The sequence below is a fragment of the Equus caballus genome, chromosome 17, assembly GCF_041296265.1.
Source record: "Equus caballus isolate H_3958 breed thoroughbred chromosome 17, TB-T2T, whole genome shotgun sequence".
NCBI lineage: Eukaryota > Metazoa > Chordata > Mammalia > Perissodactyla > Equidae > Equus > Equus caballus.
The window spans coordinates 15574702-15601134 of NC_091700.1; the positions used below are offsets into that span (position 1 = coordinate 15574702).

The following is a 26433-nucleotide window of genomic DNA, read 5'->3' on the forward strand; positions in this document are numbered from 1 at the left end:
GGTGGATTCCAAAGCTGAGGTTTCCAAGCCCCCTGAGGGAAGCTCTAAAAGTTTTCAGGGAAATAAGTTGCAAACAACGAATTCAGTCCCCATCCTGGATCTTCCACTCCCTGCTACCTCATCTGTGGGCAACGAAGGACAGGGGTCCCTAAAACCATCCCACTCTGATATCGACCGGGAGCTTGCCAAGGACATCCAGGCAATCGAGCATGGCAGACAGACTTCAGAGATCCTCACACACAGCTTTATAGACAAAGTGAGTCACAGTAAGACTGCACTAGACAATAACAGATGCAGCTGAGAGGTGCCCACAAGGCAAGCTGGGGCTGGACATGTGCCAAGGGATGAGAATGTGAGTTCCAGTGATAGAGAGGACATGATTCAGGGCCAAAAGATAGTGGAGAAGAATTGAAAACATTTTTCCACGTCCACCATGAACTTCAGGGAGATATTCAAGGCTGAGGAGCTGTGAGTTCTTACATCACAATCTTGTGACATCTTGACAACCAACAAGTTGGGAAGCTCCCAAATGGTAAATATCAATGTGAGCAAAGTAGAAACTACCCTGACCAGTGAACGTCCCTCATCAAAAATACCAGTTCCCCAACATTCCAAACCATCAGACATTAAAAAACAGCTCCCTACCGAGTTGAAGTTTCAATTGAAGAGCAAGGAACATAGCCAGCCTAAAGGCTCTCCTGCTGACATATCCCTTACTTCAGATAGCTTGCCTTCGACTCCTCACTGACTCAGTCCCAGAGCGTCTCCAGTGGGGACATGGGAGCTTCCCAAGTGCTGCGAGTCCACTTGGAGGACAATGGAGATTAGCGGGAACCCTGGGCCTCTAAGCATGTCTCATGGAAATGCCAGGATAGGAATTTCCCACCAGCTGCAAAGAGAGTGAGACCTCTGGACTCCAGAGCAGGAGAATGTGGAAGCGAGGATTCAGGAGTTGGGACGTCTAAAGCCAGAAAGAAGAGCCACTCTATTGAGGACAGAGAATTAGAGGGCACTTCCCCGTATCTGTCACAGAATGAACAGTTTCCTCCTGAAAGTTACTTCAGAAAAATAATGAGGCAGTTTTTTCAGTGGATTAATTCCAAGAAAAAAATCACAGGGCAGGAAAGTCCCCAGCAAAAAGCCAAGTTCACGTCAACCTTTGCAGCGCTCTGAGACCCAGCTCAAAGTGAAGCTCTCGTGAGCTGTGGGCCTCCCGAAGCTCATGAGCTCATGGCAGCCATCGGGAAGATCCTAGAGGAGAAACTGGCATGGAGATACGAACCTGAGGCTGCAGAGTTAAGTCAGCAGAAGGGGGAACTGCAGGCCCAGGTAGAGCCTGACGAGGGGCATCCCTCCAACTACGGGGCTCTCTCTGACCCACAGCCAGGGGAATGGGCAAGGACCACATCCTGCAGCCAAGATGCTGTCCCTCCTGACAAGAGTTTTCGTACAAGGGTTAGACAGAAAAGAGACAGGATCAGACAGCCCTGGAAAGTTGTGGCCTTCAAGGACCAGCATTTATGCCAGAGTCAACCCCCTTCCTCACCTTACAGGGAGTCTGTGCCCTATCCAAGACCCACCTGCATGCATGATGTATGCCACATCCCTCCGGCCACCCTCACCTCTAATGAAAGCACTGTGTTCAGAGATCTGACTCTTCTATTCAAACAGGAAATGCTTCTCCAACACTTCCAGGGAGGAAAAATGTCCCCAAAGAAATCATTCAGTCCTTGTTGAGAAAGCATTGCAGTTTTCATGAAAACACATCCTCTGATGAGAACCATGGTTAGCACAACCAAGGATACTGATCGTCCTCAATAAATGTTTCTGCTAGGAGAGAGTAGTGTTCTCTGTGTGGTGCTTTGGGGGAGTGGGTTTGGGGTTCCCAGCGCTTATGCTCAGAGAAAGGAAGGAGGGAAGTCAGCTCTGACTGATTTCCTCTTTCGGTTTCTGCAAGATGACCAGTCCCTTGTAGGGGGCCTGACAGTGGCTTTCTCAGTTTTATCTTGGGTCCTGTATTTGACCTTATTCAGATGTCCTGTACTTAAAACACTTTACTTTTTCATAAAAAGTACAAAAAGTTTACTCTAAAAACTTCTGGGCCTTTTCAAAATGAGAAAAACCCTTCAAGTCCAGAACTTGGCTCAACTTGTCTTTCCATCTGCTCCCTCACTATCCTGAACTATACACAGCTGCAGGGTGTGATGCGTTCCTCTGGAAGGATACAGCCAGAATTTCCCCTTGTTGCCTCAGAAAGTTTTGGAATTGGAAATGTGGGGGTGTTTAGGCCCTGAGGTGAGTGGCAGGGGGAAATGTTGCTCTTGGATCTCTTGGTGAGGAATGAATGTCACCTGCTCCTAAGAGCCTTTCTCTCCCTCAGGAAGTCTGGGTGGTGGGCCACGTCCCCACTCCTCAGCTGACCCTAACGAAAATGGGGAGTAGTTCACCCTTCCCCTTCCTCTACCCTTCCTGGAGCAGAAGGGAGGAGAGAACTCGCAGCTCTGAAAAGGACCAGAGATATGAATATTTTCCTGAAAACGGTAACTTACCTTCATTTAGAAAAAGTTGCTGATTCCTGAGTATCTCACAGGTGAGCAGTCAGTGCAGGTGTGTGTATGGATGGGTTTTGCGATTGTGGACACTGGAGTGGCCAGGGCAGGATCCAGGAACTGGGTGGGTCCCGCTGAAGAATCTGTTATATGTGGGGTGTTAATCTGTCTGGAAGGCACATTCTGAGCTCAACAATGAGGTCTCCCTGCATGTGAGGACACCTCAAGGAATGGGAGGAGCCGCTCCCGAGGGAAACTTCCTCAGGAGGCCCAGCTTGGTAGGATTATTGCAAGACCAAGAGATCACCTGGCTATCATTTGTAGGAATGGTCGTCGGGCAGCCACCCAGAATTTGGGGCAAAAGGAGAAAACAAGTAGGGAAAAAGGAATGGTGGAGTGAGTGGAAAAGGAAGGAAAAAATGAGGAGGGGAAGAATGACCTTATCATCACTCCTCATGATCCCTGAGGGTCACTTCGAGCTCACAATATCCCTTCCAGACAGATTAACACCCCACATCCTGGCCATCCATTCCACCCAGCACTACCTTACCTAGGCCTCACCTCCTGGAGACTAATCAGGGCTGGGGGGAGCACAATGATACCACTGCAGCTAAGAGAATTGGGGATAGTCTTCGAGATTGAAGACAGTATCTCCAGGAATGTTGTCAAGGAGGTTGTCCTCTCATTTGGTGCCTGCCTTCCCAGCCATGCTACATCTTACACCAAGGTTACAGTAATTTAGGGGTGTGTTAGTTACTATATAACAAATACCCCAAAAGTTAGTGACTTAAAAAACCAAATATTTATTAATTCATAGTTTCTGTTGGTGAGGAATGTGGGCAAGGCCTACCTGGGTTCTCTGCTCCAAGGTCTCTCACAAGGCTGCAATTAAGGTGTCAGCTGGGGCTGGGGTCTCAGCTGAAGGCTTGCCTGGGGAAATACACACTTCTTCGCTCACTTCTATAGCTGCTGGCTGGATGCAGTTCCTCAAGGCCTGTTGGACTGAGAGCCTCAATTCCTGGATGGCTGTTGGCTGGAGTTGGCCGGAGGCAACCTTCAGTTCCTTGTCATGTAGGCCTCTCCAACATGGCAGCTTGCTTCATCAAAGCCAGGAGAGAGTCTGCTAGCAAGACACAAGTCACAATCTTGTAAACTAATGAGGGAAATGATATCCCATCACCTTTCCCTTATCCTATGAGTCAGAAGCAAATCATGAGGTCCAGCTTACACTCAAGGGGAGCAGTTTATACAAGGGTGTGACTAGCAAAAGAAGGGATCTTTGGAACCTTCTTAGAACTCTTCCTAACACAAGGGTTTCTTCTTGGACATCCCACTGAGTTCACTGAAGCAAAAGTGACCAAAGGGACCAAGTGGATCCTTGTGCTCATCCATATCCATGTCATCAAAGTTAAAGCTGTTTAATGGCTAAGCGGAGTAACGTCTGGTAAGAAAAACATCAAAGAGATTGAAGCATCCAAAGAAGGAGGGAAAGGTGGCATGGAGGTAAACGCGGTGTGGGGTCATCATGAACAGTAAAGTGAAAGGAGCCCTTAGAACCACCTGCCTCACCACTGCCAGTATTCAGACTTAGAGGGGAGGAAAAATTAGGTGCAAGACGGCTCATCCTCACTCCGCCACCATATCTCCACTCTGCTCTAGCTCCCCGACTACAGGCCTAAAGAAGCAACCTTCAGTTCCCATAGAGATAGCCAGGCTTATAGAGGAAGCAAACCCTACAGCTTGCAAGGTTTAACTTCTGCTCTTATTGATATATTTAATATAGCACATCCATCATTTCAAATTTGCTTCTCACAGCTTGAACATCAGAGAGGATGAATCACACAATCGATGGCAAAGCCAGTACTAGGGAATTCAGCATGTAGCTCCCATTCTGGGATGTCTTCCATGAACCCATTGCCAAACAGCTTCTAACCAAGGGAGAGGTGGTGGCTCATAAGGGCTGACTTACTGGCTGGGGTCACAAAACAAGTCATACCTGGTGCCCAGATATTTGCTTCTATTCAGAGAAACACTGGATGAGGCAATGAGACAGAATTTGCACACTCAGCACATCTAGGTAGTGAACTGTCCAAATGAGGTGACAGTACCACCCAGGAGTGATCCCACACTCTTGTTCTGCTTCTAGTACTGTTTTCCTTTTTCCCAGATTCCAGTTCCTATGGGAAAGCAGGACTCTTACCAAAAGAAGGAAAACGTATTAGCTGAACAGTGACTGGAGAGATGAGGATGAATTTCTCTACAAACAGATTTCATGGGCTTGCTGCTTATACCCAGAGATCAGTGCTGTGCAGCTTGGGGGGTCGTGGGGGGTGGGGGTGGGGGTGGGGGGTCTCATTTACACGATATTCTGTGGCACCTGAAGAATTTTCAGTGACATAGAATGTGATGGGAATGGGTTACCTGAATTTTTATACCCTCAAGCCCACACTCCAAACCTAATGTCAGGGCCAATAAAATGCATGAATTGACTGGTACCTTGATGTGGCTTGGGTATGGGAACCCCAGATCCCAGCTTCAGGTACTGTGAATTTCTCTGGTACCAGGTGCTGCCTAAGGGAATCAGCTTTCTTGAGGCAGCCTTCACATGGATTAACACTCAGAACTGTGCCCTAATCTGCAGCCACAATGAAGGGGCCAAGGCTACGAGAAGGGGCTCTTCTCTCTCTCTCTCTCTTTTTTTTTTAAAGATTGGCACCTGAGCTAACAACTGTTGCCAATCTTCTTCTTCTTTTTTTCTCTTTTTTCTCCCCAAATCCCCTCAGTACATAGTTGTATATTTCAGTTGTGGGTCCCTCTAGTTGTGGCATGTGGGACGCCGCCTCAACGTGGCCTGATGAGCAGTGCCATGTCCACACCCAGAATCCGAACCAGTGAAACCCTGGGCCGCCAATGCGGAGCATGCGAACTTAACCACTTGGCCACGGGGCTGGCCCCGGGGCTCCTCTTGAGGCCTTTCCTCTGGAACTTCCACTGGCCCTGGATCAGAGCCTAAATTAGGCTATTTTCCTGGGGTCACAAGGACACGTTTGGTCTTCCTTAGGGAGGCCAAGTGGAAGCTCAGAGATTTGTGGAGGCTGCCTCCCTATCTCTCCCAGGAGAGTCGGGGTCTGTTCCTTCCTTCTATGGGGGCCAGGAGGTAGAGAAGGAACTGAGTATTATGCAAGTTTAGCAATGCTTCACTGTGGGAGGGGGTTGGGCTGACAAGAGTAGGTAATTTTCCTTTGCAGGGATTCTTGCCCAGCTTGAGGCAACCTTCATTTGAAGCAGGATAATGCTGTTTCTACCCTCCACCTGAGGGGACTCCAGAAGGAATAAAAGTTACCTTTCCTCATTTGTCTTACAGGAAGTTCTGGGCTTCTGGGTTCAGGAGTTATTAATGGCTTTCATGTTTCCTGAACCCAAGGAGAAGTTGTGAGACACCTGTTGTACAGTCCTGTCCAGACCCTCATGTGGGAGGAGACTTTAGCTGGCTGCTCCAAGAAGAGAGGAGATAGGGGTTGACACAAGTGCTGGGGTGAGAGAAGGAGAGTTGCCTAAAGGTAGCAGTGGCTCCAAGACCCTGAGAATCAGGATGTAGACACGAGTCCCTTAGGTGGACGGGTTCTGTGTGGAAGTCCTCTAGGAGACAGCACAATGTTTTAAGGGATGAAGTGATGATGCTGAGATGACTAATCATCAAGCCCCATCATCTTGAGAGCTGTCGCAAGACACGGCATTGCTCACACTTAGCACAGAGGCTGTGCAGCCACTGGCCTTTCAATGGGCCTGAAGGGCTTGGGCAATGAAAATCCCAGGGGCAACCGAGATGGACTCAAGATCACAGGCTCTTACCTACATATTTGATGGTGAATACTTAACTAAATAGGCAAAAAGCTCCCATTAATGACTACTATTGTATATCTTCCTATCCTTTAAAATGGGGTCTTTGAGCCAGATTTAATTTAATTTAGAAAAATTAAGTACTGCTTATTGTACTTCAATCTTGTGAAACAAATTTATGCTTTTTATGTATATTATCCCATTTAAACTTTACAATGCTTTGAAGTAGGTTTCTTTACCCTCTTTTATAGAAGGGCACGACCTGAAGGGCAGAGAAGGTAATATATATTCAGAGTGCTAGCACAGAAGAGGGAGCCAGGGATGGAGAGCCCCCTTACGCTGTGAGGGATTCTTTGGATGTAAATGATGGCAAGTACAATTCAACTGACTTTAAAAACAGGATCTGTTGACTCAGGCACCTGAAAAAGGTCTGGGAGTAAGGCTGCCCTCAGGCAGGAGGATTCATATTGGGGCTCAGCTGACGTCATCAAGTTTCAGTTTCTATCCATTTCTCTGCTCTAGATTCTGGACTGGCTACCTTGTAAGTCTGTCTGGCAAGTTCACAGCTACATCTTCCAAACTAAAAGCACAGCCAAAAATGGGTTGTTTCTCCCACTAGTCCCTTCAAAAGTCCCACTGTGCCTTATTGTCTCCAGTTGGGTCACATGCCCATCCCTGACCAAACGCTGTTGCCAAAAGCATGGACCAATCTTTTTGGCCAAGCCTGACTTCAATGCCCTCCTTTAAAGTAAGAGCGTTAGTGATAAACAACTCCACTTGACATGGACTGAAACTGACAACGGGGTTAGATCCCCAGAGGGCAAAAGAAGGACTATTTTTAGAAGGTGAGTGAATGCTGAGTGTCAAAATAAAAACAAAAACAAAACGGATGTCTACTTCAGCCCTCTCTCTCACCACCCCATTTCTGCCTTCTTGTCCAGAGTCATGCCATGGACTGAAGGTTAGAGTTAGAGGAAATGCCAATTCTGTGGAGGACAGGAAAGGAACTCAAAGTGGAAGGAATCAATCAGAGGCCCCAACATCCATGCGGATAGACCATCCAATGATCTGATCTCTCACTGTCTGCTCCTTCTCATCTTAGAGTCCTTTACCTTCATTCCAGTTCAGTTACGGCCATATCCTAGAACTTATCACCAGCAACACTTGTGTGTTCTGAAAAAATACAGTCTGACATTCCTCCCTTTATCCACTCAGCTTATGCCCTCAGCATGCTAATTCCTCAACCTATTCAGGAACTACAAGCCACTCTATACTTTCCCCTGCTCACCTGACAACCTTTGTCTTCATTTCCTCCCTCTCCAAGGAAAACTTCATGGGGCATCACTTAATCCTAAACCTAAATATACTGCTCTGCTCTAAACAGCCTACCCCCTTCTTTCATTCGTCCTGTCTAGCAAAATCCAACTCTGCCTTTTTTAGAACTGCCTTCAAATAAGGGCCTGCTTCCTCTTGGATAAAATCACACAAGTGTGTTTGTGCCCCATAAACTTCTGTTCTACATTTGTTGCTCAGCTCCACCACTGCCTCAGAATCCAGTCATTCCTCATGTGTTACCATGTGCCAGATGCTCTTCCAAGCACTTGGGACACCCAGTGGAGGCAACAAACAGAGGCCCTGTCTCGGGGGAGCTTCTGTGATTGTTTTCTCAGTCAACTCGCTTGCCTAAGTTCTCAAAACAATTCCACTTTCCTACACCTTGTCCACACTCCCCGCTCATTGATCATATGTGCTGGACCACCAGAGGGAAACAGAGAAGTCATCAGATGGGAACTTTTCTTCATAAAAACTTCAAAACAAAACAAAACCAAAACCAAAATGAGATCCTCCATCTCTTCTTTCCTCCTTCCTTCCCACCATACTGAAAGGTTTCACTCAATGCTTTCCTTAATCCTCCCAACCTGGGATCTGCCCGCCCTTTCCAAGTCACAACACTTTCACATGTGTGGACTATCTGCCTTAATTATCTACTTTTCCAGAGGACCAAGACTACATTTACCTCATCACAGCTGGAAACACCAAGCAGAGCTCAGAATCCTCTGGAGGAATACATTGGCAATAGGAGGGATCTATGGGGAGGTCCTGCCCAGCATGCTCTGGGGCGGGGCCACGTCTGGGGGCAGGGCCTGAGAGACTCTGAGAGCCTGTTTGGCTTCTTGAGGGCGACGGCACCAGCAACATGGCCAGACATCTCACCTCAGGCTTCTGGAAGATATGAGTTGAGATTTAATTCAAAGACAGGTTCTGAGGAAGGTTTCTGGATGCCTGAGTGACCTTCCCCACTGCCCAGCCTGAAGGATCCTTTCCTCCATCTGCCATTTCCATTACGGTGGGCAGGCCCTCACAGCCCCGGGGCCCCCAAACTCTCACTCCAGGCCCAGCCTTAGAAGGCGCTCAGAGGCCTGGGGGCAGGGCTGTGCCTGCCCAACACCACCCCCTTTGACGATGGCACTCTTAGGAACTCCACCAAGGTGAGAATAGTAATAAATAGAGTAACAATATTGACAACTGTTAAGGCTTCACCTTACACTGGCTGCCTGGCCTTGCACAAGTAGCCTGAGTCTCAGATCTCATCTATTATGCGCAGATACTGATGTGTACTGATAGGGTTGGTCCTCGGAACTGGAATGAATGAGTAAAGAGTTTCAAACAGTGTTTACCTGACACTAGAAGTTTAATATGTGCTACCCATTATTATCACTCATTTAAAATGCTAGGCCTCCTCTTTATTATTTTAGAAGTATCAATTTACCACTCATTCATTCTTCCTTCCTTCAGAATGAATTTATTTAGTACCTAACATGTGCCAGACACTATGCCAGGCTCTGGAATACAATGGTAAGCAAAAAGGTAGAGTCCCTGCCTTCATGGATCTTACAGTCTAGAGGGGAGATCAGGCAGAAATTAATTATACAAGATTGTGTAAATGTCCCATGTTACATTCTATGAAGGGTTCATGAGCTGGTTGTCGGTGCCAAGGGAGTTTAAAACATGGGGATTGGGCCTAACCAAGGAGAAGAGGGTCTTCCTCACCCACCCCTCAGGAGCTGATAAGGCTTAAGAGGTAAAAGGTGAGTAGGAGACAACTTGGCAAAGCAGGGAGGGAGAAGTGTTCCAGGCAGAGGAATCTGGGTGATGAGAGCAGAGAGAGTGAGGAGGGAGGAATGTGATGCAACAAGAAGAGGGAAAAGCGTGGGAGGCACAGATTAAGCAGAGTTCTCTGGGCCAAATCAACTAGTTAAGTCTTTGGAGCAATGGGGAGCCAGGGGAAATTTTTAAGTTAGGATTTATTTATATGTGTAGGGTATTCAGATTTTAGTTGTATTATTTGAGTTTCCAAAAGATTACTGTGAATTAATACTGTGAATTAATGAATTACAGTGATTTAATGTGAAGAATGCTTTGGATGGGGTAAACAGGATGTGAGAGACCAGTGAGAAGGCCACTGCAGTAATCTACGAAAGAAATGATGGCAGGATGGACCACAATGGTGGTGACCAAAGTGGAGTAACGTGGACGGATGTGAGTGGCATGACTTCATTAATTCTAATAAGATGGAACATTTTTCCTTTTGTTTCGCTCCAGTGCCCAAGAGGTACAGGTTGGTGCAAGATGTGGGGTCTTTTATAGAGTTGGACAAGTCAGCAGACATGAAACATTTGAAAAGGCTGCTTGAACTGCTGACTAGCCAAAATCAAAGAGGAAGTTGACCTTCAACCCTTTGTTTCATTCCAGCTGCAGAAGTCATTTTCAGTTACTCTCTGACTCAAGTAAACACCACTCCCTGTCACCTTATCCCTGTGAGGGTTGGTTCACTTCTACATTTTCACTGGGACATGATTCTCACTGACAATAGAAAGTTCGGCACCCAGACCTGCAGATGTGAAGACACTTGCTCCTCTCTCGAACTATTAGTACTGCTGGGAAACACGTCCCAGTGCCAAACTGTCCTGGTCCTGAAATGACCCCGTTATTTGGGGAAGTAGTAAAGGAAATTACATGTTTTAAACCCCGAGCAACACTCTCTTTGGACATCGAAAGGTGTAAATGATAAAATACTTACTAGACTTAAAGACCAGGGAGTAAACGGGGGGCTGGACGCTGCCCAGACTCTGTGTGTCAGCAAAACATATCTGAGCTCAGCGAAGGACCAAGACCAGGACCAAGTGTTTTCCTCAGTGGAATAATTAGACAACAGAGGTGGGCAATTTAGGAAAGATAACTTCTTCTGTCCCTGCTTTAGAATTTCTATTACAAACAAAACCCAATCCTTAGCAAGATTTAAGAGCATGGGACAAAGACTGCTAGATGTTGAACTGCTGGGAGTGGGCCCACGTTTTATTTATCTTTGTTTCCAAGCACATCCGCAGTGCTTGCCACGAGGCAGATACTCAGTGAATGCTGGGTGGAACAAGGATTCCTCTGTGTTTTCATGGGGTATTTATATGGTATGGGAATTCAGTCATTTTTTGCCCCACTAGGTAGAGATGGATGCTTTCTGTTCTCCATGTTTACTTTGAACACCATTTAGCTACAGGGATGTTCTAAAATGAAATAATAAGGAAACCAGCTTTAATACGATTTTATATATACAGACAGATACACTTTCTGACCACGTGCAGATATGAATGCTCTCCCTGGAAGATGCTTTTGTAACCTAAATTGCACTAGAATGAGGTTAGAGATGGGGAAGAAGGAAAGTAAGGTAAAACTCACAGCTTAATTTCTAGACAGGATTGCTGCTTTAAAAATGAATTTCAGGTGCTTCTTGGCATACTTGGCCCAAGCACTGGAGATTTAACAGTGATTTGTGATTTGGTGTGACCCAGAACATGGCCCAATGGTCCTCTATCCTTTGAAGCAGTCAGTCTGTTCTCTTGATTGCTGTTCTGGACTTTCTCACCGTCACTCCCCATCAGGGCCCCATTCCTTCTGCTCTGTCCTAGTGGAACTGTCCCTTGACCTTCATTCTCCCACTACTCTAGTCTCGACTTCTCCTTGTTGCTAGATTACTCTATTATTGCTTCTCAAATTGTGGTTCCCAGACCAGCAGCATTAGCATTGCCTGGGAACTTATTAGAAATGCAGATTCTCGGGCCTCACTCTGGACCTACTCAAGAAGAAACTTTGATGTGGGGCCCAGCAATTTTAACAAGCAAGGTAATCTCCAAGGTGAGAACCACTGCTGTACGTAAAGCTCAGTTCTGAGCATATCACCCCTTTGCCCAATACCCTGTATTGCTTTCCTGCCGACAACCACATGAGTGTGTGTGTGTGTCTGTGCGCGCCCTTCTATCCAAGGCCTTCTGCAATCAAGCACCAGCTCATGTGTCCCCACGCAGGGAGGTGTGTTCCACAGTCATCCTAATGGGTTACCTGCTCTTCCCTCTGCTCTCCTGCCGCCTATCTCTGTTAATGTTGGGTCCTCTGCTATAAATACCCACCTCCTCCCTCTCCTTGGAGTAACCTTACTCATTCTTTAAGGCTCACTTAAAAATTAATATTTATCTAAGGAATCCATACCTGTGCCTTTAAAACCAAATAGTACTGAAGGCTTTATAAAGAACCATGGCAGGCCCTCCCCCACCTCACAACCCCAATCCTTCCGATCCCTCCAGTTCCATTCCCCATGGAAACCACTTGAGCCGTTTCTATCATAGTTGTTCTGGTGTTTACCCCTATTTATATAACTAATACGCAAATACTTGTATTTAAAAGTAATTTTAAAATATTAGACACTAACTTCTTGCCGTGGTAGATAAAATTTGAGTAGGTAAAATTGCAGGTGGATGAAATTTGGTCGACACCCCATTCTCCTCTTCACTCTTCTCAATCTGTCCTCACTTAAATCTTTATTCATGCAAAGTTCATCTTGGCATGGAAGGTGACCTCTTTCCTGGAACGTGTTCAGAGACTGCTCCTCCCCTGCTCCCACAGAGCTGTGTATCTCTCTTAGTGCACTGTCCCCCTTGCCCTTCCACGTTTGTATGTATGTGTCTCCCATTCCCACCAGCTTGTAAGAGCCAGGAAAGTCTAATCCGTCTTTTACTTTCTCTGAAATCCTCTACTCTACTGAATTCCACTGAAATCCTTTACTCTCTCTGAATCCTCCCACGGCAAAGCACAGGGCCTGGGATATAGTACACACTGAGCAAACGTGGCCAATTTAACCGTAAAGTAAAATATCTGCCTGACCTTTGAAGCTTGCTGGTGTGACAGCAGTACTTGGAATGAGTCTTCCCCTTCCAATGTGGTTTTCCAACATTATTGTGGGGAATAGTAAACTGGAGTCAGGAGACTTGAGCCACACCACCTTCTTGGTGACTTCTTTTAAGACCTTGGGGAAGGCACTTAATGGTTTTGCTTCCGTTTTTTCATCTATAAAGTGGCAACAATAATATCTATGGACAGAGTTGTAGGGAGGACCAAATACAACAGCACAGGTTATCAGGCATAAGGCATTACATTGATTCCTTATGTTTAAAACAAAAAGGCAAACCATTTTCTGGTAGCACATAGGGCTATAACGAGCATTAAAACCAACCTTTAAATAGAAAACTTTATTTTTAGATGATCCAGGGGGTCTTTCTTCCAAGATCAGCCTAAGATTTTTTTGGAGGAAACTGTATTCTCATTGTCCTGAAATTTGAAGCAAGAAAATTCAATCATTTAAGACCATTTGCCTATTCTGACTTGTTGATGAGAAATCACCACTACCGCCACCCTTTTAGCCTCTGAAGGGATTGTAAGCTTTGTCTTGATTTGATGGCTCAAAAATAAAATCTACCAAAGGCACGTTTTCTAAGCCTTGTCTGGCTCTACCCATTAGAAAAGTGTGAGCTACTGTTCTATCAAAACTAATTATATTTTAAATCTACAACCAAGTCTCAATTACCAAGGTTAATGGGACTACATGCATACATAATTCTCTCTTACATTTATACAGTGCTTTTAACTTCTTCAAAGCACTTTTCACTGTACTGCATATATAAAACAGAGGCATTTTTTTTAAATCCACAAATAAGGTAAAAAATAAATCTTAAGATCAATCTTTTCAACTTTGTACCTGTCAAAAGCTATTAGAACTTGCAAAATTGTCTAATAGGACTTTCATTGCCCTACTCTCCTCTCGACCCCTCTCAACTAAGGCCAGAAAAGACCGAAAGATCTGGAGGAATCTCCAGAGGAGAGGAAGCCAGAGAGGGAAGGAAGCCAAGGACCTGGGCCATCCACAGCCTGGATCATTAGCTCCAGCGTAATTGAGAATAACTGACTGTATGTGTGACTATGGCCAGAAAATCCAGAAAGAGGTGAAAAGGCAAAGAAAATGACGTGTGAGTAACAGTATTTACAGGGTCTGTCTTTGTCATTCTCTCAACAAGCATTATTGAGTGCCTACTGTAATGACAGGTGCTTTCAACAAAGAGGATGGACACAGCAATGAACAACCCAGGCAAGACTGCTATTTTCATAGTGATGACCTTCCTGAATGGTGCAGACAGACAACAAACACAAAGACACACAACTTCACATAAACAGATAACTTCAGGTGGCACTAAGCTCTGTGGAGTCCATAAACACAGGAATGTGATAGAGCCTTGGGGAGGGGATGCTGTTGTAGATAAGGTCACCAGGGAAGGCCCCAGGGTATCTGAGCTGCAATCTGCGAGAAGAGCCCACCCTGTGCAGGTCTGCAAACCAGATGATGGAATGAGTGAACTCGCCAAATATGCTAGAGGGAGAGGGGTCCAGGCCATTTTGAAGAGGTTCCAGGAAAGTCACTGTTCTGTGGTTATTCACTTTGTGTCCTTTTGGGGATATTACTAAAACCTCTCCAGGACCCCGGATTTATTGCCTCTACAATGTGAGTTGCTAACACTGATCACCTGGACAGGGGAGCGCTGAGAAATAATGGGTAAACAATTGTGAGGAGCCACATAAATGCTAAATAATGCTCACGGTAATAAGCTTTTATTAAAGTCAGCACCTTGACAGGCAGCTCACAATCGGATACCTTGGCAAATGTGTGAATTGACGTGGCTGCTCCCTGTGCACACCAGCACCATCCTTTAAAACGAAAAAAATAAATGAGCCTATGGTCATGATATTCGAAGTAGTTAGTGATCAAACAACTGTCTGGAGAGAAAGCTGGTGTGTGAAGTGTACAATGGGAGCAGGAAGATAACGGCACATCACAGCCCAGCTCATGCAGAGGATAACTCATGAATTGACTGGATGCTTGCTGGTGCACACACCATCCGCTCCAGGGTGGTACTCTAACCCCGTCAGGACTAGGTGCTGCCACCAAAAGCCCCAGCAGACAGGAAGGGGAGTGAGGAGCCAGAACAGAAGCATCTCTGGCAGCAGCCCTCTCTGGCCCTCTTGGCCTTGGAAAGCCACCCCTGGGGGAGGACTGAGCAGCCAGCACCAAGGGCCCTACCTTGGAAGGGCACCAAGGAAGTGGTGGGGGGGGTGTGAGGGAGGAGGGATGAGCATTGCATTTCTCCCTATGAGAATGAAATATCCCGACGCCAGGAGAGACTTCAGTTGTCGTTATAACTGAGCCTCCCCACACAGAGATATGAGTCCACCCCTTAGAAGCAAATCTTCCTCCCCCAAAACCTCCCCCCAAAATATAACATTAACATCACAAAAAATGAATTCTTTTTTGTGGGTCCTACCATCTCTTTGATATAAATACACAAGTGCCTAAACATTCTTTCCCATCTCCCATCCCACATTGGCAATCAGATTGTGACACACACACACACACAAGCACATGCTCACACAAATACCACACACACCCAAGCACATGCTCACACAAATACCACACACACCCAATTCCTTTGTTAAGCCCTGGCTCAGCTATTATAAGGTACCTGTGGAGTGTAGGTCACATAGCAGAAAAGTTTAAATTACTGTTGCTTCTACTCTGAAAAGCAGACAGGAAGAAAAGACAATAAAAAAGAAAACACTTATTTTAAGGCTGATACTAAACACTCTACTCCACGTTGACTGAGGTCACTTTCCCACTGTGGGATGGGGAGAATCGAGATGATCTCTGAGGTGCTATGAACCCACAGTGCAGACTTCATGTTTTGAGGCTTGACTAGAAACGACGGGGACGTGAAAAAGAACATGGCGAGATAATCCTAGTCTTCAGGAAATTATGGTTTAAACTGGGCTGGAGAAAGACCAAGATCCTCAAAAAAATCTAATTGATTTTAACCAAATGGAGTAATTTTAAAATGTTAAATACACTGGGATATCATATTAAAAGTATTCTGGGAGAGCATGCCGCATGGGACGTGGTAAGTGCTGAATTTTCTGCTGCTAAGGGAGGCATTCCTATCTGCCAGTGTCTCATGCTGCTCAGACCTGAATCATTCATTTAGGTAGACCATTTGTCCAAGTGCGTCATTTCCCAAAACAGCCAATGAAGGAATCCAGGGAGAACTGTCCTGAGGAGATGTGGTCATCCTCAAGGCCAAATCAGTCTAGACTAAGATGGTTTTTAGCAAGACTGCCCAAAGGGCTTCTAGACTTTGTTTGGTAAGTGTTGTTAATGCCTTGGTAACAATGGACTGTTGATAAGGTGGGAGATAATGTCAGAAGGAAGTAAGGTACCCGCTCACATCTTTTGCTTTTAACTTAAGCTAACCCATAAAATCCATTATCAAACCCCAAGGAATGCTCCCAATTATTGTCTTGGACCCTTCATTTTGCTTTGCTTTGTTTTTTTTTTTTTCAACTCTCTATTTCTGTTTTTACCTGGCACTGACTTGCTTGACTCCTCTTCTCCTCTCAGCTTCTGGCTCTGTGCTCCCCCTTTAGACTTGATGAGTAATTTTGGTTTTCCTGCTTTTCACCTTTGGCACCCCTTCAAAAATGGGTTAGGTTTATCTTCTGGCTCTTTTTACTTCTGACTGCTTGGAAGTTTGGATCATACTTAGCCAAGTTTTGATCCCAGGACCTTTCCCTGGCTTTGACCTGTCTCAGTGGCATCTGTGCTGGGCTTGACTCCTCCAGGTGAGGGCGTCGGCAAGAGGGAGGATCAAGCAAAGATCAAGCAAGGAAACAGGAAGAATACCTGGCTCGGCTTAAACTGTGCAGGGCACTGAGGCCTTGCTGGCCGTCCAGTCTCTGCCTCCTTCTTCCTCTGCTGCTTTCATTCCCTCCCGTCTCTGACTTTCAATTTTTATTAAGTTTCCACCTTCTGACTGCTCAATCCTCTTCTAGCATCCCTGTGTAAGATTGAAATGGGAGTGGGAGTGATATCCATTAGCCAAAATAAGTTCGAAAGCTGGGAGAAACTGCTGAATCTCTGGTGTCTTTATAGCACTTATCAAATCCCAATTAACCATATTAGTTGGCAAACTGCTCTGGCTCCCCAGGGAGTCAGCTGGTAGGTGAGTCAATAAATATCTGTCAGATGAATGGATGCACACACACTAGTTGTGTAGCATGGCATCAGGTACTTTAAATAATACAAAGTATAAGACTTCATCCTTGGCTGAAGAAGGACATCTTCTCATGGCCATTCACAAAAGGACTGTTTGGAAATATCACCAAGCGCTAGACCAGCTTCGCTATTTCTTCTAGAAAACAAGAAGAAATCTCTTGTTTCAAGACATGTTTGTGTCATCTCTTAATGCACAACTGGCTTCATGTGGGCCAAAGGGAACGTGAGCAAAGCCCTGGTTAAAGCATAACAGACACCCTTGGGCTAATGAACTGTCGAAGGTATTAGTGTCAGCGGATTTTCTACACACTGCTTTGTAAACAGCAACACGCATAAACCATAAACAAGGAGAATGAAGTGAGCACCCACAGACCCACCACTCATGTCAAATCATACAATGTTGATATCACCCCAGAAGCCTCCACTCTCCTGTCTGATAATCTTTCACTTACTTTTCTTTATAATTTCATCACCTTTATAGACTCCCATAAAACATTTAGTTATATCCAGTTTGGGGATCAAAATAGATTAAAAACCAACAATTGCAGGTGCATTCAACATTGGACATGAAAAAGAAAACTGGTTTTTTAATAAGATACTTGAAGTGTACACTTTCCGTGGGTGATCAAGACATTTACTCTTTCGTCCATTTTTATGTTTGCTGACTGCCAATCACTCTACTCCTTAATACTTCAAAGGTATTTTTCCCAAAGCTGCCTTTTGTCTTACACTAATGCTTTCCCGGACTCAAGTGAATTTTGAAGGAGATTGAGCTCATCATGATGAAATGGATGTTGACATTCCATAACCATCATTGTAATTATTCCTAATTTGTACTTTGCTTCAAAAACTCTCTTCCCTTGCCCCCTAAAGTCTGTACTTTCAGAATAGCATCTACAGCTTTAATTATACCTGACAATAAACTACTCTCACCACAAAATCTTGTTAATCACGGTGTATGTTACTATCTTCAAATATCCTGTTTTTTTAAAACTGCATTTATATGAGGTTCCCAAAGAGTTACAATATTAGCAATGAATGTTTTAACTGTTTCTGTAATTACTGTTTGTAATTACTACAAATCAAAGTTATACAAACTTTGGATTGGAGGCTGGTTGAATTATCTACCAAACTGGGGTGAATGGTCCTTTAATCAACCGTATACTGAACAAATCTACAGAGTAAAACTGAGATGGAATTTGAGTGACTTGGTGTCCATCGAGAATCAAATCTGATGCTGTAGTGTTAACAAGGGACTTCAGGTCCAGAATAATTCTGTTAATCACACTTCTTCCAAATTAGTCAGTTAATATTGTGGGTCCTGATGAGACAGGATTTAGGAAGGCAGAGAGCGGCGGGGAATGCTCCTGGTGATAGGATCCTTAGAGCAAAGGACAGAAGACAAAAGGAGAAGGCTGTATTCGTGAGAAGTGAGCTGGACCATAGCCGCTATAATTATAAGCTTATAATGTCACCACACTGCTTTCTGTAATGTAATATTTTTGTTGTCTGTTATTTTCCTTGATTCAAGTTTTGTATTTTTCATGATGTAATAGTGAGATCTAGTCTCATTTTTCTGTGTATTTGGATACATTGAGTAGAGTGCTCTGGCTGAGTAAAGAGTTTCACATATGGGAGACTTGAGAAACAAGAGTGGCAAGAAAAGTTAGGTCAGATTATGAAAATTCTTAAAATGTTTATATTGGACTTAATCCTTCAGAAGTCATTTAGTGTTCTCTTTTCTTTTTTTGTAATTGAGAGCACCAGGAGGAAAGGAGTGTTTTTGATGATCTATTTTATTTCTTTCTCTTTTCTTGGAGGAAGATTGGCCCTGAGCTAACACCCGTGCCCATCTTCCTCCATTTCATCCGTGGCTCACCTGCCACAGCATGGCCTGATAAGCAGTGTATAGGTCTGTGCCAGAATGGGAACCTACAAACCCCAGGCCGCCAAAGAGGAGCACACAAACTTAACCTCTACACCACTGGGCTGGCCCCATTTTTGGTGATTTCTAAGGGGTAAAAACTAGGCAGGGAGATTAGGTAAGATGATATAGCAAAAATTCAGGCATTAAGAAATAAGGTTAGACTACGCTGGCGATGGCGGCCATGGATTGGAAAGGAAGGAAGGATGGATGCAGCATCATAAGGGAAAAATTTGCTTCTTTCCCTTTGTCTTTTCAGCCATTTGGGCTTAACGGTGTTCAGTGCTCCTGATTTATTTCCCTTCCCATTTATATTTTCCTTCTTCCCTTGATAATCTACTTTTGCTTTCCCATTTTTCCCTCTCTTCTCTCCTTTGCTTGTGTTCTTATCACCTTCCCTGATAGGACGATGACTGAATCAGGCAGGTAGACATCAAATGGGAGATCTGAGTAGAAACTAACAATAAGATTTACTAATTAGAGTATGTTGCTGCTTAAAACATTTTTTTAACCTTTCATCTGCAGTTAAAAGGAAGAAAAGAAAGGTGAGGAGGCAAAAAAGGAGTAGAGAGGAAAAGGGAGAGACTCATTTATCCATCCATTCAAGAAGTGCTGTGTTTCCAGAGAAAGAGAGGGTGCCAAAGAGATCGAGAAACACCACACAATAATTTGTGTTATTGTAGTTGTATCACCTATTTCCCCTTCTAACTCAGTTGGGTAAAGTAGAGATGCCAGACGGGAGGCTAAAGACTAAGGTGACATGGGCAGTCTCCCTCCCTCCCTTATTGCCTGCTGCTTCTCATATCAAAAGATGGAGTCTACATCCCTCCCCCTAGGCCTCAGTGACTGGCTCAACCAATAGGATGCTGTGGAGGTGACTTTCTGGGACTTCTGAGGCTAGGCTGTAAGAAGCCTGGTCTTTTGGAATATTTCCTCTTGGGATGCTTTCTTTTGGAACCCAGCCACCACTCTGAGAGATGCCCAAGTCACATGAAGAGGCCACATGCAGGCCCTCCAGTTGGCAGCCCCGAATAAGATAACAGCCAGCATCCTCAGCAAACACAGAAATGAACCATCTTGACATCCAGCACAATAGAGGCAAAGACGATTTCAGCCCAAGATGACATCTGACTGTACTTCCTAGGAAACCCCAAGCAAGAACTGCCCAGCGAATCCCAGCCAATCCACAGAACAATAAGAGACAAGAATAAGTTACTGTTTCAAGCTACTCCACTTTGTTGTGGTTTGTTATACAGCAATAGATAACTTTTTTCATCCTTACATGAGACACAAAGAATCTCGAAAGTCTGAAGATTCATAATGCCACCCGGAATGCATGTATATGTTTTACGTATTTTTTTCCTTTTAAAGGTCACTTTCTTATTCATTAGCCTTGAAATTGGAATTTGAATTGGCCTTGATCAGAAATCCTAAGAAATGCTTAAGCAAATAGTTTAAGCACTATCATATTTTGAGTACTAGCTCAGGATAAAGTGGTATTGATGTGACAAGAATAATGGATGTGTAATTAGAAGATGGAGTTTAAGTCCTAGTTCTGTCATTTATTACTGTGTGGCCTACAACAAGCTATTTAACATTTCTGCTTCCTAGTTTCCAATGCTATAATGTAATCGAAGGTATTTAGTGACGCATGACAAAACACAGACATTCAGTGAATTTCCATTTCTTTCCTTCCTATGAAAGTCCTGTACTCATAAGTGCAACCATATCAGAGCCTATCATACTGCTTCCTAAAACTAAATATTTTTATTATTATCAAGTATTTCCCTTGATATCTATTTCATAAGCTTCCATAGTGTTGCCTTTACTAGTGTGATCTGACTCACTTTTCCTGTGGGATAGTTTACTTAATAGATTTTGGGCACTCATTCTGTTGCTGGATTCTTACAAAGACTCTTTTGTGATAACCTTCTTTGGTTTTCAAGGACATGACCCTGTTTCTCGAGTGTGGTTCCCTACTGTAGCATAAATGTTAACAAGTTAAATGCATATCACATAAGAATTTTAATTGTTCATCATATATCTATGTATTGAAATATAGAGTCGAATTGATATAATTGGTAACATTACCCATTTGCTTTGATTTGAGATGTCAAGTGATTGAAAAAATTTTTAATTCAGAATTGAATTACCTTGCTTATTTGAATTTATCATTTTTGCATAATTAGGATGAACTAATTTAATTTGCAGTTATCCTTAAATGACTTAACTGATGTCAGCTGAGGTTCTCAAGGCCACAGGATTATGGAGTCATGCTGAACATCACTCTGTCTCTTAGGGTTGGAAGTACAAGTGCACCTTGCGAAGCCTGGAGACAGCAGTTACAAGCTTGATTTTTTCTCCATTAAAGTTTTTTTTTCTGTTTTGTACCCCTCACCTCACTCTAGGCTGCTTCATGTTTCCCAGAAGGACCACATATTGCATTTGGAGGTGGTCCTCCTTTTCCAACTTTGTTCTGATTTTATGTCATTTTTACTTGGTGTTGAGCTCACATCTCAGTTCTGCAAAGGAAAGCTGGTTATTTATCTGGTAACTTATGGATGGAATCCCCAAGACAGTGCTCTTTATAGAGACTGAGGGTCCTTTAGCAAATATTGCTTTTTGATGATGCATTTTAATAAGCCTTTTAAAAATCTGGATACCAGACTACTGGCTAGGGTACTTGGAAGCAATAATTTTAAAATAGTGTTTTTCAAACTGCAGGTCCTGACCCATTAGTGGATTATGAAATAATTCTAGAGGGTGTGACAAGCACTTAAAAAACAATGAAACAAAATGGAATAGATAATATTAGAGTGTATTACACGTAAAAAGGTAAGAACAGTTTCATAAAATTTTTATATTCTTTTGGTGTGTGTGCGTATATACTGATTTATGATAAAAAGTAATTTATAGATTTATTTTGTGAGTTGCCATCAAAAGAATTTGAAAGTCACTGCCATGGATTTAAAGTTATCTGAAACAGTTTTGTAATATAGCATTTTGAAATGAAGCCCCAACAATATATGTAACAAATAAAAGTGTAGATAGGTTTTAGTTGCAATTTTAAAAGGGACTGGCAAGTTACTTTTCCTGAGAAGTCTAGCCCTGGGATGACTGGGTATTTTCCAAAGGGCCAGGAACCAGTTATCCCAATAAATGGTAGCGGCCTAAATGCTCTCTCCCTGGGAGGCTCTGAGGCAACGTTCCTCATCTCACTTGTAATGCTGCTGTTGCCCTGCTGCAGTGGCTGTTGGAAATACTGCGTCTTCCCTAACCAGATCAGAAGGACCCAGTTTTCCCAAAGTCTTGGTCTGCCAGAAAGATGGCATTGCACTTCTCCCCGATTTGTGGGACCTGCACCCAGCTTGGAGAGCTGGAAAACTCCAGCCCTTAACTCCCCTCTTTGCTAGGGAACCACATTTTCCTTCCCACTGGGTCCTTGGAAGATGGGAAGCGGCAGTAAGGTTACTTGTGTTTTATCCACACCATGTGAGTCTGTGTTTTTGTGTGAAGGCTGACTCATGTGGAGGAAAGTTCTCTGCCTAGAATTATAAAATTAATGCTAATCAGAGTAATGCAGCATGCCACTTCCAATCTGCTAATGAGCTTTGGGGAGAGATGACACATCTTCCTGCAGCTGATGGATGCCTCTTTTAGAGGATCTACAACATCCTCCCCAGGTCTTCCCTCAGCTGGGCTAACACACTTCAGAGCAAAAGAATCCTCAGGGCAGGATGGGACCCCTTGCTTTTTGGTTCTTGTCCCTTGAATCAGTCTACTCTCTCTGCCACTAAAATGGCTGCCTATTAAACTCATCAGTGGAATCTGCCATACTGTGTCACTTAAACTTTTTCCATCTGCTTATGGTTTTTACTTGTTTTTCATAGAAAGCCCTGACCTAAATCTCTACTCTTCTTTTATAATGCTTTCATTTTGACCTTACTACTGCTGAAAGTCAACCAAACTCATTCATCACTGTCCCTCCCCCAATCTCCATTAACATTATCCTGTTATCCAGGTTTTTAACATACACTCAAGAGATTGTCAACAAAAATGGACTAAACCTTTGCATGGAACTTCTCTACCTCCACATGGGCCATTTTCAAGAATAGGAGCTTTCAGATGAATTAACAATGTAGATAAATTTGTTACCAACACTAGAATCTCATTCTAAAATATTTTCTACAGCTCAAAACATGGCATAAGGCAGATTCCTATTTAAGAGAAAGGGCCTTCTTTTAAGTTGTCTTGAAGATTCTGAGACTGTCCTTAAGAGCAGTGCTATGAGAGGATATGAGGCACAATCTCAGTCACCCCAAGAGTTAATTTAAATGGAGAAAGTGAGATGGTTTCCCAAAGCACTGGAATTGATTTTTCCCTGAGTCTCTCCATAGTTGTAGATTCTGATAATCACAGAAGAAAGAGAAGGAAGAAACTTGGTGTTCCTTCTAACTGCCTCATTTCACAAACCAAGAAATTGAGGATCAGAGACATGAGGTCATTAAAGTCATCCAGTTACTTAGTTGCTTACTTCGACTAGGGTGGTTTCAGAAAGGATGCAAAAAAGTACAAGTATTTGAGAGCTACTTAGGGACTGTATTAATCAACACTGTAATAATCAGCTCTGTGTCCTTGGGTGCTGCGACAGCTGGGGGTCCACTGCTGCAGCTGAGAAATAAAGTGTGAGGAACAAACAAAAACTGAGGGAGTCCATCGCCACTAGACCTGCCTTATAAGAAATGTCAAAAAGAGCTCTCCTGTCTGAAATGAAAAGGCAAAAGATACAAAGCTTTAAACAAGTTGATAAATAGATAAAATCAGAAAACTGCAACTCTGTATCAGAACATGTTAGTAAACAATTGTGATGCAAATGTTAAAGGGAAAGAAAGCATTAAAAATAACATTAACCATTCCAATTTGGTAACAAATTCACAATAAAGAAAGAAATAATTTTGACAACAAAAATAGCAAGGGAAGAAGAAAAGGACAGAACTTGCCTAGTCAAATGAAGGAAAAATGCTATCAGCAGAAAAAGAACTATCTCATCTGTGAGACCTTTTATACAAACCTCATGGTAACCACAAAACAAAAATTAAGGCAGAGTCACGAAACATAAAAAAAGAGGAAACTGAAAAACACATCACCAAAAACCGTCAAGCTGAAATTGTAGTGAGAAACACAAGGAAAAAGAAACAAAGGAAACATAGAGCAACCATAAAACAAAAGATAAAATGGCAATAGTAAGTCCCTATATATCCATAATCATCCTAAATGTAAATGGATTGAATGCACCAATGAAAAGACAGAGAGGTTGGACAGGTTAAGAAAAAGACCCAAAACCAGCCAGACTTACAAAGAAAAAAGGGAGAAAGCTCAAATAAACAAAATCAGAAATGAGCGAGGAGAAATAACAACAGACTCTGCAGAAATACAACAGGTTATAAGAGAATACTACAAAAAACTATATGCCAACAGAATGGATAACCTAGAGGAAATGGATAAATTCTTGGACTCCTACAATCTCCCAAAGCTCACTCAAGAAGAGGCAGACAATTTGAACAGACCAATCACAAGGAAAAAGATTGAAACAGCAATCAAAAACATCCCAAAGAATAAAACCCCAGGACCAGATGGCTTTCCTGGGGAATTCTACCAAACTTTCAGAGAGGATTTAATACCTGTCCTTTTCAAGCTATTCCAAAAAATTAGGGAAGATGGAACACTTCCTAACACATTCTATGAGGCCAACATCACACTGATACCAAAACCTGACAAGGACACCACGAAAAAAGAGAACTACAGGCCAATATCACTGATGAACATAGATGCAAAAATTCTAAACAAAATTTTGGCAACCAGAATTCAGCAATTCATCAAAAGAATCATACATCAGGATCAGGTGGGATTCATACCAGGGACACAGGGATGGTTCAACATCCACAAATCAATCAACGTGATATACCACATCAACAAACTGAGGAATAAAAACCACATGATCATCTCAATAGATGCAGAGAAGGCATTTGACAAGATCCAACAGCCATTTATGATAAAAAACTCTGAACAAAATGGGCATAGAAGGAAACTACCTCAACATAATAAAGGCCATATACGACAAACCCATAGCCAACATCATACTCAATGGGCAAAAACTGAACGCCATCCCCCTGAAAACAGGAACGAGACAAGGATGCCCTCTATCACCACTCTTATTCAACATAGTACTGGAGGTCCTGGCCAGAGCAATCAGGCAAGAAAAAGGAATAAAAGGAATAAAAGGAATCCAAATAGGGAGGGAAGAAGTGAAACTCTCGGTGTTTGCAGACGACATGATCTTATATATAGAAAAACCCAAAGAATCCATTGGAAATCTGTTAGAAGTAACCAACAACTACAGCAAAGTTGCAGGGTATAAAATCAATTTGCATAAATCAGTAGCATTTCTATACTCCAGTAATGAACCAACAGAAAAAGAACTCAAGAATACAATACCATTCACAACCGCAACAAAAAGAATAAAATACCTTGGGGTAAATTTAACTAAGGAAGTGAAGGACCTATATAATGAAAATTACAAGGCCTTTCTGAGAGAATTGGATGACGACAAAAGGAGATGGAAAGACATTCCATGTACATGGCTTGGAAGAATAAACATAGTTAAAATGTCCATTCTACCTAAAGCAATCTACAGATTCAACGCCATCCCAATCAGAATCCCAATGACATTCTTTACAGAATTAAAACAAAGAATCCTAAAATTCATAGGGGGCAACAAAAGACCCCGAATTGCTAAAGCAATCCTGAGAAAAAAGAACAAAACGGGAGGCATCACAATCCCTGACTTCAAAACATACTACAAAGCTACAGTAATCAAAGCAGCATGGTACTGGTACAAAAACAGGTGCACAGATCAATGGAACAGAATTGAAAGCCCAGAAATAAAGCCACACATCTATGGACAGCTTATCTTTGACAAAGGAGCTGAGGACATACAATGGAGAAAAGAAAGTCTTTTCAACAAATGGTGCTGTGAAAACTGGAAAGCCATATGTAAAAGAATGAAAATTGACCATTCTTTTTCACCATTCACCAAAATAAACTCAAAATGGATTAAAGACCTAAAGGTGAGACCTGAAACCATAAGGCTTCTGGAAGAAAACGTAGGCAGTACACTCTTTGACATCAGTATTAAAAGGATAGTTTCCGACACCATGCCTTCTCAAAGAAGGGAAACAATAGAAAGCATAAACAAATGGGACTTCATCAGATTAAAGAGCTTCTTCAAGGCAAATGAAAACAGGATTGAAACAAAAAAACAACCCACTAACTGGGAAAAAAATATCTGCAAGTCATATATCTGACAAAGGCTTAATATCCTTAATATATAAAGAACTCTCGCAACTCAACCACAAAACATCAAACAACCCAATCAAAAAATGGGCTGGAGACATGAACAGACATTTCTCCAAAGAAGATATACTGATGGCCAATAGGCACATGAAAAGATGCTCATCATCGCTGATCATCAGGGAAATGCAAATCAAAACTACACTAAGATATCACCTTACACCCGTTAGAACAACAAAAATATCTAAAACTAATAGCAACAAATGTTGGAGAGGTTGCAGAGAAAAAGG

The 26433-nt window shown here is 43.1% G+C and overlaps 1 long non-coding RNA gene across 23 annotated transcripts in view; it reads right to left on the minus strand.

The window, feature by feature from the left end:
* Positions 1 to 26433, minus strand: part of LOC138918318 (uncharacterized) — a 64481-nt gene that overhangs the window by 28040 nt on the left and 10008 nt on the right. For 3 of the 23 annotated variants that reach the window (XR_011427544.1, XR_011427526.1, XR_011427542.1), the window contains exons 4-7: positions 12952 to 13046; positions 10471 to 10951; positions 8407 to 8612; positions 3400 to 3672 (exon numbers count right to left, since the gene is read on the minus strand). This is a non-coding gene — a long non-coding RNA (uncharacterized lncRNA). Of the gene's footprint in view, positions 1 to 3399; positions 3673 to 8406; positions 8613 to 10470; positions 10952 to 12951; positions 13047 to 14421; positions 14475 to 15286; positions 15340 to 16178; positions 16652 to 26433 lie in introns of all 23 variants that reach the window. The other 20 variants (XR_011427533.1, XR_011427545.1, XR_011427529.1 and 17 more) reach the window with 17 other exon arrangements.